This window comes from Bubalus kerabau, chromosome 1, assembly GCF_029407905.1.
Source record: "Bubalus kerabau isolate K-KA32 ecotype Philippines breed swamp buffalo chromosome 1, PCC_UOA_SB_1v2, whole genome shotgun sequence".
NCBI lineage: Eukaryota > Metazoa > Chordata > Mammalia > Artiodactyla > Bovidae > Bubalus > Bubalus kerabau.
In genome coordinates, this window is record NC_073624.1 from 63,999,497 (window position 1) to 64,013,983 (window position 14,487).

Here is a 14,487-nt window from a genome sequence, read left to right on the forward strand (position 1 = left end):
CACTACTATATTCAACTTTCGTTTCCTTCAGGTTTTAGTCTCCATCTATTCCATTTTTATCTCAATTGACTCACAGTCTTCTTTATATTTGCATGCCCTGAAAGTTTTCTGTGCACAAGTGATATGATGGCACATAAACTGGAATGACAGTGAATAAAAATTCCAAAATTTAGATTTAACAATCACTGAAGAGCTTTCCCTTTGGGCATCAATCAAGAGCTAAATACAAGTTATCATCAAGCAATTCTAAAAAATGATTTCTCCCAATACAGCAGCACAGAGTATTAAAACAACATTTCTGTCAGGATAAAGTCTCCTCCATCTAGTGTGTTTCTATTTATCTTTGTATCTCCCTATGTTTTTTACATTATGTATGCTGATCTATTCTATTTGGGACATAGACATTATAACTTCATTGTGAAGTCCATACTTTAATATTTAATATGCTTTTTGGGCTAAATTTCAAAGCTACTACAAATATGGAGTTGATATTTCTGTAAGACCCCAATACCTCAACAGAAATCATCTTTAACTAACAACACCAGTGATTGATACATAGCCCATTATTTTCTTTTAATTTGCTAATGGTTAATCTGAAGCTCATCAAATACTCCAATGGAAATATCCTGGCATGTCTTTTTCTGCCTAAAATCCAATAGCATCTCTTTGACTTTTTAGACAATTTAAACATATGCTTTTTTCACCCAGATAGTTCTCAAAATTTATGATATATTAATGATATCTTGAAATGTTTTTCAGTGTTTTTATAATTATATTCTTATATATTTATATATATACATGTATATGTGTGTATGTGTGTATAAATTATTTCAGAATTTTGTGAACTTTTGAGTTTGTGGATTTAAGCATATTTGCACTATTGAAACTTTGACATAATAAATCTTCTCTGTAAGTTCTTATTATATCTCTACACTAGTAAGAATAAAACTTCATTTAGTATTCATCTACCCATTTATTTTCTATCTTCTTGTATGAGGAATGTATAAGCAAATATAATAATTTACATCAGAGCACTTTTCCTTAATATTCATTAGAAACTTAATGCTTGAGTTTATTTTCTCACAATTTAAAAATGAGCTCTTCTAAGAAGTGTTTATAGAAACAGGGTTGCACCTAATGAAAAATATGCAAAAAAATTAACAATTTTTGAGAGTATGAATGTTTAAAACATCCATATGACCTTTACATTTTATTGTCTCAACAAAAACATTTACTACATCTGCTTGTAAAAAGTCTTTTACTCAATTTGATAATAGCTTCAGGTAGAATTGGGATGTATCCTGGGCTCTTAGGCATCATTTTGCTGTTGTTCAATCACTACGTTTTATCCAACTCTTTGCAACCACATGGACTGCAGCATGCCAGGCCTCCCTGTCCATCACTTTTGCATCATAGGTGTGAATTTTCCAGTTATTCCAGAATTACATTTTTGCTTGTCTCTTTGCTTTATGAGACTTTTTATTTTTTTAGTTGTTGCTTCAGGAATTCTATGTAAGTGTAAATACTTGCTTTGCATTTGTTGACATAGATATGACTCATAGAATCTAGTGCTCAATAAAGTTCAGACCCTTCAGTGTATGTGTTCAGAGAAACAGTTTGCTGATGTTTAACAAGCAGTTATCAGGAAAAAAAAAAAATACAGTTATAGTATAAATTTTGCTAATCTAATTTACAAGTAATAAAACATGATATAAACTTCATTTTCAGTTCTATATACCGAATTGATTTTCACAGAATGATTTCACGGACTTTTACCAAACTACATAATCAACTTTTGGTTGCCAACTCAACACAATTTGACAGATGGGTTTGAATCTGACACCAGCACTCAAATGTGCAATGAGAATCAAAAGTTTCAGTTTACTCAATAATTGATAGAAAAAGTTTTTTTGTTAATTGGAAATATATGAAAGATTTGAACAACCTTATCAATCAAACTGACCAAATTGACATTTTTAGAACATTCCACTCAACATCAAAGAATACTTATTCTTTCCAAAATAACATAAAGCATTGTCATACTAGATCCTATTCTGGGTGACAAATAAGCCTCAAGAAATTTATAAGATTCAAGTCATATATTATATGTTTACAGAAGACTGTGTAATTAATTTAGAAATTAATATCACAAGATATCTGGAAAAATCCACTATTTGCAAGCTAAATAATATATTAAGATGCAACCCACAGGTCAAAGGAAAGAAAGAAAATTATTAAAGTGTAGTTTAAACACAATAACATGGAATTATAACATACCAAAACTTTGACAAATTACTGGAGACTGAGCACTTACTAGGCTGAGAGTGAAAATTATCTAAGGATTATCTTTAAAAGGGGGTCCCCACTCCTCTGTAGGTTTTGCCTCCACTAATCCAATCAGGTGATCAAACTGAGAAGCTAAGACCTCCTCCTGATTCAGGCAAGAAACAGAAAGAGGAACCATTCTGAAATAATCCCCAACTATTCTTCATTCAGGAGAAGGCAATGGCAACCCACTCCAGTACTCTTGCCTGAAAAATCCCATGGACTGAGGAGCCTGGTAGGCTACAGTCCATTGGATTGCGAAGAGTCGACTGAGCGACTTCACTTTCACTTTTCACTTTCATGCATTGGAGAAGGAAATGGCAACCCACTCCAGTGTTCTTGCCTGGAGAATCCCAGGGACAGTGGAGCGTGGTGGGCTGCTGTCTATGGGGTCGCACAGAGTCGGACACGACTGAAGCGACTTAGCAGCAGCAGTAGCAGCATTCTTCATACAATGATCTATTTTCCAAGGGAAAAGACTTTACCAAAAACATTTATGAAGGTCCTTCTGGGCTCACTAAAACACTGAGATCTATCCTAGGATCATAGAGTGATACCCTCTGCTACAACTTACAATCTGTGTATTTCCCCCAAAGCAATTTCAGAAGGAAATCTTTCTGATGCAAAGGCCAAAAAGATAGCAATTAACAAAGTTAACATCAGTGATAAAACATCTAGATAACATATTCTCCCTGAAGTACTGAAAAGGACATACTGACTGATCATAGCAAACACCCTCGTCCAACAACACAAGAGAAAACTCTACACATGGACATCACCAGATGGTAAACACTAAAATCAGACTGATTATATTCTTGGCAGCCAAAGATGGAGAAGCTCTATACAGTCAACAAAAACAAGACCAAGAGCTGACTGTGGCTTAGATCATGTAACCTTATTGCCAAATTCAGACTTAAATTGAAGAAAGTAGGGAAAACCACTAGACCATTCAGGTATGACCTAAATCAAATCCCTTATGATTATACAGTAGAAGTGAGAAATAGATCTAAGGGACTAGATCTGATAGATAGAGTGCCTGATAAACTATGGACTGAGGTTCGTGACATTGTACAGGAGACAAGGATCAAGACCATCCCCATGGAAAAGAAATGCAAAAAAAGCAAAATGGGTGTCTGTGGAGGCCTTACAAATAGCTGTGAAAAGAAGAGAAGCCAAAAGCAAAGGAGAAAAGGAAAGATATACCCATTTGAATGCATAGATCCAAAGAATAGCAAGGAGAGGTAGAAGAAAGCCTTCCTCAGTGATCAGTGCAAAGAAACAGAAGAAAACACTAGAATGGGAAAGACTAGGGATCTCTTCAAGAAAATCAGAGATACCAAGGGAATATTTCATGCGAAGATGGGCTCAATAAAGGACAGAAAAGGTAGGGACCTAAAAAAAAGCACAAGATATTAAGAAGAGGTGGCAAGAACACACAGAAGAACTGTACACAAGAAATCTTCATGACCCAGATGATCACGGTGGTGTGATCAATCACTAGAGCCAGACATCCTGGAATGTGAAGTCAAGTGGACCTTAAGAAGTGTCACTACGAACAAAGCTAGTGGAGGAATTCCCATTGAGCTGTTTCAAATTCTGAAAGATGATGCTGTGAAAGTGCTGCACTCTATATGCTAGCACATTTGGAAAACTCAGCAGTGGCCACAGGACTGGAAAAGATCAGTTTTAATTGCAACCCAAAGAAAGGTAATGCCAAAGAATGCTTAAACTACTGCATAATTGCACTCATCTTACATGCTAGTGAAGTAATGCTCAAAATTCTCCAAGCCAGGCTTCAGCAATATATGAACCATGAACTTCCAGATGTTCAGTTTGGTTTTAGAAAAAGCAGAGGAACCAGAGATCAAATTGCCAACATCCTCTGGATCATGGGAAAAGCAAGAGAGTTCCAGGAAAACATCTATTTCTGCTTTATTGACTATGCCAAAGCCTTTGACTGTGTGGATCACAATAAACTGTGGAAAATTCTGAAAGAGATGGGATTACCAGACAACCTGATCTGCCTCTTGAGAAATCTATATTCAGGTCAGGAAGCAACAATTAGAACTGGACATGGAACAACAGACTGGTTCCAAATAGGAAAAGGAGTATGTCAAGGCTGTATATTGTCACCCTGCTTATTTAACTTATATGCAGAGTACATCATGAGAAACTCTGGGCTGGAAGAAGCACAAGCTGGAATCGAGATTGCCAGGAGAAATATCAATAACCTCAGATATCCAGATAACACCACCCTTATGGCTGAAAGTGAAGAAGAACTAAAGAGGCTCTTGTTGAAAGTGAAAAAAGAGATTGAAAAAGTTGGCTTAAACCTCAACATTCAGAAAACTAAGATCATGGCATCTGGTTCCATCACTTCATGGCAAAACAGTGGCAGAATCTATTTTTGGGGGCTCCAAAATCACTGCAGATGGTGACTGCAGCCATGAAATAAAAAGACACTTACTCCTTGAAAGAAAAGGAGTAACTATGTATGTAAGTAAGTAAGTAATATGTCCAACCTAGACATCATGTTAAAAAGCAGAGACATTACTTTGCCGACAAAGGTTCATCTAATCAAGGCTATGGTTTTTCCAGTACTCATGTATGGATGTGAGAGTTTGCCTATAAAGAAAGCTGAATGCTGAAGAATTGATGCTTTTGAACTGTGGTGTTGGAGAAGAATTTTGAGAGTCCCTTGGACTGCAAGGAGTTCCAACTAGTCCATCCTAAAGGAGATCAGTCCTGAATATTCATTGGAAGGACTGATGTTGAAGCTGAAACTCCAATACTTTGGCCACCTGATGCGATAAACTGAATCACTAGAAAAGACCCTGATGCTGAGAAAGATTGAGGGCAGGAGGAGAAGGGGATGACAAAGGATGAGATGGTTGGATGGCATCACCAACTCAACAGACATGAGTTTGAGTAAATTCTGGGAGTTGATGGACAGGGAGGCCTGGCATGCTGCAGTCCATGGAGTCAAAAGAGTCAGACATGACTGAGCGACTGAACTGAACTGAAAGATCCTGTGAGACCGGTGCAGAGGTGCATCTCCCTTATCACACACAGGCAAACACAGTAAGGAGCTGCCAGCTGAAGCCAGGAAAAATTGTCAAATGAATAAGTACCATAAGGAAGCTAGGAAAACTATTTTCTCTTTAGAGAGATAGAGTAAAAAATATGTGTTGTTATTTTCTTGTATGATGTGCTTAAACTTGTTTCAGTTTGTAATATGGAAACTTGTAATAGACATAGTATTAATTATCCAACAGTCCTTTGTAAAATTCAGCTCATAACCAGGGCTATATTCTTACACTGAGAAGTTGGCACCCGTGCAGTTTAATTCAAGAATACACAGAAACACACCTTTCAAATCCCTGGAATTTATACCCCAAAAGAATATTACACTGCTTAAAATGTCAACATTTTCTAAATTGTAAATCTAAATTCTAGACTGTATTTTATGATGAAAAATTTAAGCAGAAATGTTTTAATTCTTCCTCAGCATCTATTTTGTGCATGCTAAGTCGCTTCAGTTGTGTCAGACTCTAGGCGATCCTACGGACTGTAGTCTGCCGGCTCCTCTGTTCTTGGAGATTCTCCAGGCAAGAATACTGGAGTGGGTTGCCATGCCCTTCTACAGGGGATCTTTCTGACTAGGGATCGAACCCTAGTCTCTTATGTCTCCTGAACTGGCAGGCAGGTTGTTTACCTCTAGGGACACCTGGGAAGCCCTAAATATCTACCTTACTCAACAGACAGTCATTTGATGAGTCAGCAGAGAGATACACTTTTCACTGTTTATGAGGCACTGCAGAGGATAAAACAAGGTTGAGGAGAGTATTTCACTAACAATTTTGGCATGGTGTGTATTCAGAAGGAGAAGTATGAGAAAAAGACGAACTCAGGGATAACAGATTTTAGTTATTTCACAGCTTATTCTACTTATTATGGCCTTTTTGCCAGCTTGAAGTAGTTAAGAGAAAATTGATTCTTAAATAAACCACAATCAAGGACAAGTCAAAGAATAAGCCATCGTGGACTATTAGTATGCTGTTTTATTTGCTTAAAAGAGAAACCGTGAATAAATTGATCTTCCCTAACAAAGGCAAAATAGGAATTACATAGCAAAAAAGAATTGAAGAGATAGGAAAAATGTCACAGAGTTTGAAAACAAAGAACACTCTTTTTCTCTCCTTGTATAAGCTATTGATTGGTATGAGAGGCTCGAAAAGAGACCACTCCTTTACAGGGTGGAAGGCTCACCAAAGGAAACAGTTTCCATTACTTATTGATGTTTTCAAAAGTCTAGAGAATTTAAGTGCTAGGCTGTCACTAAATGATGTTGGCCATTAGCTTTGTTAGTGTCTTCATCTTAGTTGTGCCAGATCTGCACATTTCCCTTTTCAGAGTTTTTCATTAGTTTCTCTGCATGAATGTCTATTTTCCCATGATGATTCATTTAAAGCAAGGTTGGCCTTGGCATATGTACCTCAAGGGATTTTATAAGGCACATGTCCAAAGGAAGAGAGGACTTAGTTTTTCCAGATGCAGAGGTTCATGTCATTTGTGGGAAATATTTTAAAACCAGTGGAGTGAAAAAATTGTACATATAACCAATTAATTTATGTCTCCAGGGAGATAGTATTTAATTCAATGATGGAGAAACAGCAGGAACCCAGAGACTGTTTTCAGATGTGACAAATTTTCCTGTCATTATAAATAATTAATACCAGTTATTGCTCCCTGAACAGAAATAGACCTTTTTCTTCTTGCTGAAGAATATATATATAATTGTCACAGATAATATCAACAAAATAAAACTCATAATACAGTGGAAGAAGCTGCCTTCTCCTCTTTCATGTGTATCTGAAATTATAATGTATATAGATATAATAAGTGATTGCATGTGATTCAAGGGCAGCTTGATTGGAAGGGAAGTGTAAATGTAAGTGATGATGTCCAAGTAAGGCAACACACTTCCTTCATTGTCTGGGTGTATCTCAAGAATTAATATGCATATAAAACTTTTGATCATCATACCAAATAGTCTAATTTTTGTTTTTTCATGGGCACCTAACCTCTCCACCCCACTACCTGGTTAAAAACTTATAGGTCTCTCTGAGAAGAGAAATCTATATTGTGAACCTCCTTGATGAATCCAATTCAGAGTAACACACATTAAATAATGTATTTAAATGCAAATTTTATGGAAGAAGAGGGTAGCACATTAGTAAATAGCTACAGTGAGAATTCTAGTATAAGTTGAATGAGTTTTATAATACAGAACCTATCTCTGTGATTGGCAGATAGTAGACACTGGATGGAATATTTCCATTTAAAATAGGCTGTCTCAGATTTCCTAATAGCCAGGTGGAAGCAACTCCTGACATAGAAGTTAAGTGGAAGTGTTTCAATGGGAGGCATGGGTGACACAAAAGTTCAGAGTTTCTTCATTAAATAAGAAGAGTAAATTCAGGAGAATTTCAGAGTGTAGGAGTACAGGCATGGTTTGCACAGATCTCAGCCTATGGATAAGACAGGACCTATGGCTCTTATGACTACAAGACTCCCTTTAGCCATAACCATCAGAAAACTTAAATATATATATATTTCTTACAGATCCTGGAAAGCATATGACACACTTGCAGCAACACACTGAGGTGATGGGAAGAGAAATGGAAAAGGGTTAGAGGAGACTAGTTCTTCTTCTTCTATCAGGGTCCAAGGTCAGGACTAGACTCTCAAGGGCTCACTCTTTAATGGTGAGCTTAAGACACAAGTGAGGAATTTTAAAGCCTGGGAAGAGAAAAAACAAAAGAAACAAATGATCAGTTATTCAGACAGTAAAGAATCTGCCTGCAATCCAGGAGACCCAGGTTCAATACCTGGATGGGGAAGATGCCCTGGAGAAGGGAACGGCTACCCACTCCAGTATTCTTTCCTGGAAAATCCCAAGGACAGAGGAGACTGGCAGGATACAGTCCATGGGGTCACAAAGAGTTGGACAAAATTGAGTAACTAACACTTTCAGTTCACTTGCAAGCTCTCTTTAGAGAGCAAAGGAGCCTGACAGGAGGGATGGAGGGTGACATTGGCCTAGATCTTTACCTAGTCTGGTGACTGGAAATGTGTTTATTGAAGCCTTCTTTGAAGTGTATGCCCTGACTGTCAAAGCATAAGTCAGGCACGTGCATTACGAAAAGAAAAGTCAACAGTCAGAGCTTACCTTACAATACCATCAATGCACAGCCAAGTACACCTTCAGCAGTCAGGCAGAGAGAGTTTGGGCTTTTAGGTGGTGAGCTGGGAGAACAAAGGCCATTAAAACAAAAATCACCTTTGCCTTTCCATTTGTGGGAAGGTTTCTGAAAGGATAAGACCTGGTGGGCTGCAGTCCATGGGGTCACTAGAGTCGGACACGACTGAGTGACTTCACTTTCACTTTTCTCTTTCATGCATTGGAGAAGGAAATGGCAACCCACTCCAGTGTTCTTGCCTGGAGAATCCCAGGGACGGGGAAGCCTGGTGGGCTGCTGTCTATGGGGTCGCACAGAGTAGGACAGGACTAAAGTGACTTAGCAGCAGCAGCAGCAGTATAAATTAGGAGAATGACAAGATTCTTGTCTTCTGAAAAATGAGAAGATATATTCACACTTATTTAATAAAATATGAAGATGGAAAATATGATTAAATGTGCTATTGTATTTCTGAAGAGGAAAAATAGAACAAAAGCTGATTAAATTTTAAGTTTGGATAAAGGATCTCCTTAGAAAATAGGCTTCCCTGGTGGCTCAGAGGTTAAAGCATCTGCCCACAATGCAGGAGACCTGGGTTCGATCCCTGGGTCGGGAAGATTCCCTGGAGAAGGAAATGGCAACCCACTCCTTTATTCTTGCCTGGAGAATCCCAAGGATGGAGAAGGCTGGTGGGCTACAGTCCATGGAGTCGCAAAAAGTTGGACACGACTGAGTGACTTAACTTTCACTTTCACTTTAGAAAATAGGAAAAATTAAAAAGCAAACTACAGGTCAAATTTGTAGGTAAATTTTGCCATTAAGACAATCAGTGGAAAAGCTGTCTTAAAACTCAACATTCAAAAAACAAAGATCATGGCATCTGGTCCCATCACTTTATGGCAAATAGATTGGGAAACAATAGAAAGAGTGATATAGTTTATTTGGGGGGGGGGGGCTCCAAAATCACTGCAAATGGTGACTGCAGCCATTAAATTAAAAGGCGCTTGCTCCTTGGAAGGAAAACTATGACCAACCTAGACAACATATTAAAAAACAAAGCCATTACTTTTCCAACAAAGGTCCAAATAGTCAAAGCCATGGTTTTTCCAGCAGTCATGTGAGAGTTGAACCATAAAGAAAGCTGAGCACCAAAGCATTGATGCTTTTGAACTATGGTGTTGGAGAAGAGTCTTGAGAGTCCCTTGAACTGCAAGGAGATCAAACCAGTCAATCCTCAAGGAAATCAGTCCTCAATATTCATTGGAAGGACATGTTGAAGCTGACACTCCAATACTTTGGCCACCTGATGTGAAGAACTGACTCATTGGAAAAGACCCTGTTGTTGGGAAAGATTGAAGGCAGGAGGAGAAGTGGGTGACAGAGGATGAGATGTTTGGATGGCTTCACCAACTCGATGAACATAAGTTTGAGCAAGCTCCGGGAGTTGGTGATGGACAGGGAAGCCTGGCATCCTGCAGTCCATGGGGTCGCAAAGAGTTGGACATGACTGAGCTGAAATGAGCTGAACTGAATTGAAGACAATCAGAATTAATATTTTATTCTCCTTTCCAAATAATATTGCTTCTCTAGTAAAAGAAGCAACATTAATTGTGTAACTGTGATTTAGTCATAGTCAATTCATGAAAGAATGAGATCAGTGGCTATGAAAATGGAATAGGAAATTATTTTGCAGTATGAGTAACAGCTTAATAACAATGAAATTGATAATTTACTGGATATTGTTATGGATCTCCATATAAGTCAGAGTTCTCTTTCGAGTGTGTCTGATTCCAAACTCTTGAGATTCCTACTATATTTAAAAAAACTTAGCTGTACTCCCACCTCCCAGGGGTAATAGAAAGTCCTTTCTATATTTGGCTCCTAATAGAGAATCAGTGCCAAAGAAACCAATCCAGTGCTAACAAACCACTAATATTGTTCAGTTGACTCCTGAACAATGAGATTTTGAACTGTGTGGGTCCACTTATAGGCAGATTTTTTTTTCAATAAATATAGTGGGAACACTTTTGGAGATTTGCTACAATTTAAAAAAAATAAAAATTCACAGAGGAGCCATGTACCCTAGAAATAACAAGACAGTTACAAAAAAGTTGTGTGTGTCATAAGTGCAAATATATATATATGGATACTAGTCTATCTTTGTATATTCAGAAGGCATTGTTGTTCAGCCACTAAGTCATGTCCAATTCTGGAAACATAACCTACCTACCAAATTGTTACTGTTCAGTTGCTGAGTTGTGTCCGACTGTTTGCAACCTCATGAACTGCAGCACACCAGGCTTTCCTGTCTTTCACTATCTCCCAGAGTTTGCTCAAACTCATGTCTGTGTAAAAAAAGAGGTTCAAAGTTAGAAAAATCAGAATGATGATATTGGATCCCTTTGAAAAATGACTAATTGGGTCCCCAGTTGTTTGCCCATGATCATATAGTGGTTAGTACTCTGACATGTGAAAAATGACCTTTATTTAATTTAAAGAACATTTGACTCCAGGTAAAATAGCTACAAAAATGTGCCATTGATTTCAAATGCAATAAAAGGTTTATAAGTGTTAGAAGAGCAAGGGGTTATTGGAGTTGAAGGTCAGGTTGAAGAAGCTTAAAGCATAAACTGAGCAGGGATGAGATGAGAAGATAAGACACTAATATCTTGTCAAAGGCACTGAAAACATAATGAAAATAGACACCGCATGAAAGAATAAATTTGATGACATTTAAAAAGCTGTCACTTCAGAGCTTCAGGAACCACAGTCAATTACCTGAAAAATAACATGAATGCATATTTCTTTTGCAAATAACACAATCTTTCTTCACACTATAGATAAAATGAGGGTTCAGTCATTCAGTCATGTCCAACTCTTTGTGACCCCAAGGGCAGTAGCCCAGCAGACTCCTCTGTCCATGGGATTCTCCAGGCAAGAATGCTCAAGTGGGTTGCCATTTCCTTCTCCAATAGGTAAAATAGTAGTGCTTGAAACCAACTATGAATTAAGAATGGGAAAACAAATAGGAAAGAATAAATGGACAGAGGAAAGTGTCATGATCCAGGCTTGTGTTTTGTCATCATTCTTTGTTTTCCAAGAGAAATACATCTTAGCCTTTAAAGAACCCTTGGAAAGTAACAGTTGAAGAGAGTTCATCTTCATCATCTGGATACATCCCATATCCAAAGTTTGTCTTGAATTTTAAAAAAGGTTAAATACACATGAAGTAGTATCATCTTTTTTCCCTACTTTTTTGTAAATTTAGTCCATGTCATGAATTAACAAACATTTGTAAATTTTTGTTAATTTACAATGGGGGCAAACAAAGATCCGAGAAAAAGTTGGTTTGATAATAACATAAATCCTAAAGGAATAATCCACTCTTACACTTGTAAATTCAGAAAGACGATCAGAACAGTGATGATACTGATTATAATGTGAAATGCTAACTAAATGTTGACTGATGTGAAGGGATAGATAAATATAGACTGGTTTGTTTGGCTGTAACTGCAAACTGTTTTGCTACAGAATTCATATACCAAACTCCTCATAAAATCAAAGGATTTTCACTTGTCAATTGGATAGATTTCAAAACTCAGTGGTGAAAAGCCACACAGCAATAACAACTTTCATCCTTCTGGGACTGACAGATGACCCACAGCTGCAAATCCTGCTTTTCATCTTTCTATTTCTCACTTGCCTGTTGAGTGTAACAGGGAACTTGACAATCCTCACACTCACATTGGCAGACTCCTATGTTAAAACACCTATGTACTTCTTCCTCAGAAATTTTTCCTTCTTGGAAGTTTCATTTACCACTGTCTGTATTCCTAGGTTTCAGTACAGTATATCAACTGGGGACAATACCATCACCTACAATGCTTGCACAAGTCAAATATTTTTATTATTCTGTTTGGAGCAACAGAATTTTTTCTGCTGGCAACCATGTACTATGACCACTATGAGGCCATCTGTAAACCCCTGCATTACACGACCATCATGGACAATAGAGTCTGCACCTTGTTTGTCCCCAGCTGTTGGGTTTCTAGTTTGATAACCACTGTCCCACCCTTAGCTTGGGTCTCCAACTGGAATTCCGTGATTCCAATGCCATCTATCATTTTAGATGCAATTCAGGTCCCCTCCTAAAGATCTCATGCTCAGATACGTGGGTAATAGAACAAATGGTTATCCTCTGGCTGTATTTGCCCTCATTATCACCCTAGTGTGTGTATTTCTGTCCTACACATACATCATTAGGACAATTCTGAGGTTCCCCTCAGTCCAACAAAGGAAAAACGCCATTTCTACCTGCTCATCCCACATGGTTGTAGTTTCCATCACCTATAGAAGCTGTATCTTCATCTATGTCAAACTCTTGGCAAAGGAAGAGGTGGCCATAAATAAAGGTGTCTCAGTCCCCACTATTGCTGTGACCCCTTTGTTGAACCCCTTCATTTACACCCTGAGGAGTAAGAAAATGAAACAAGCTTTCAATAACTCCATAAAAAGGATTACATTTGTCTCAAAATAATCCAAGTTTTCATCAATTAGAGTAAAATGAAAATCTTCTAAATATTTAACTACAGCTTCTAATTATTTCATTGCTTTGTACCCATAATTTCATCATTTTATCCTTCTCAAAGACATTTAATACTGCTTCCTAATCTCATCCTAATCAAACTTCGGTCAAACCAAACTCATACATGGTGTTTTCTCTTATTGTGAAACTATAAAATATACTTCCAAGTAATTAAACTTGTCTCCATTTCTGATCTAGTCTTTTCTTCAATGATCTAAGAGAAGTAGGAAAGTAAAAATATTTAAAGTATATAAATTATACAGAAGAAACATTATGTAATAATAATACTAATTTTACTAATAGTACTCTAAAATAAAATTATAAAAATTAAGACCATAAATCTAAGAATCAAATAAAACAGAAGTCAAAAACAATAAACATGTATTAAAAATAAATTTGTCCATATTCCAGGCTAATTAAAATAATAAAACAAGAAACAGGAAGTAAATATATCAATGGGAGTTTCAGTGATCAGAATTCTATAAAATGAAAGAATCTTCACAGTCCCTAATAAGATGTATTAGCTATATATTTTCTATTCACTTAAAAGGGATGCATCTAACTTAAAAGAAATTTAAGCATATATAATATGCTTATTATATAAGTGATGTCACTTATTATGTGTTACAAATTTAGAATAGATGTATGAGTGATTTAGAATATCAAATTTTAAATGCTCATAAAACAACTAACACATTAACACAAGGGCAATTGAATGATTTTAAAACATATCAGAGGTATCCTAAACAACAGAAGTAGAAAGTTATAAAAGCAAGTAAATATTGGAATTATGATCAAGGGGACAGTTGAAGATAATGTTGCTAAATTTGATAACTTAGAATTTGAAGCAAGTAACAGGTGATATTGTCAATTAAAAAAAAAAAAAGGAAAGAAGGAAGGAATGAAGAAAGGAAGAAAACCTTCCCTAATAATACATTCACTTTTTCATTATTTTCATTGAAAGTAAACAATTACTTCTACTAACTAAGGAACAAAAAAGACAAAAAAAAAACTTTTAAAAATTTGGAAAATTGTGCCTGATATTAAATGAATAACTCAGAAATGATTTATTTTTAATTGTAAAAAATTGTAATTTATTGGCTTTGAAATTGCCAATATTCTTTTTTTTATTTTATTTTATTTTTAAACTTTACATAATTGTATTAGTTTTGCCAAATATCAAAATGAATCCGCCACAGGTATACATGTGTTCCCCATCCTGAACCCTCCTCCCTCCTCCCTCCCCATACCATCCCTCTGGGTCGTCCCAGTGCACTAGCCCCAAGCATCCAATATCATGCATCGAACCTATTGGCATAATTCTTCCTTTACCAA

At 36.7% G+C, this 14,487-nt stretch overlaps 1 pseudogene; it reads left to right on the plus strand.

Moving 5' to 3' along the window:
* The first annotated feature begins 479 nt into the window (after positions 1 to 479).
* On the plus strand, positions 480 to 13,104 carry LOC129646929 (olfactory receptor 6C2-like; annotated as a pseudogene).
* The last annotated feature ends 1,383 nt before the right edge of the window (positions 13,105 to 14,487 follow it).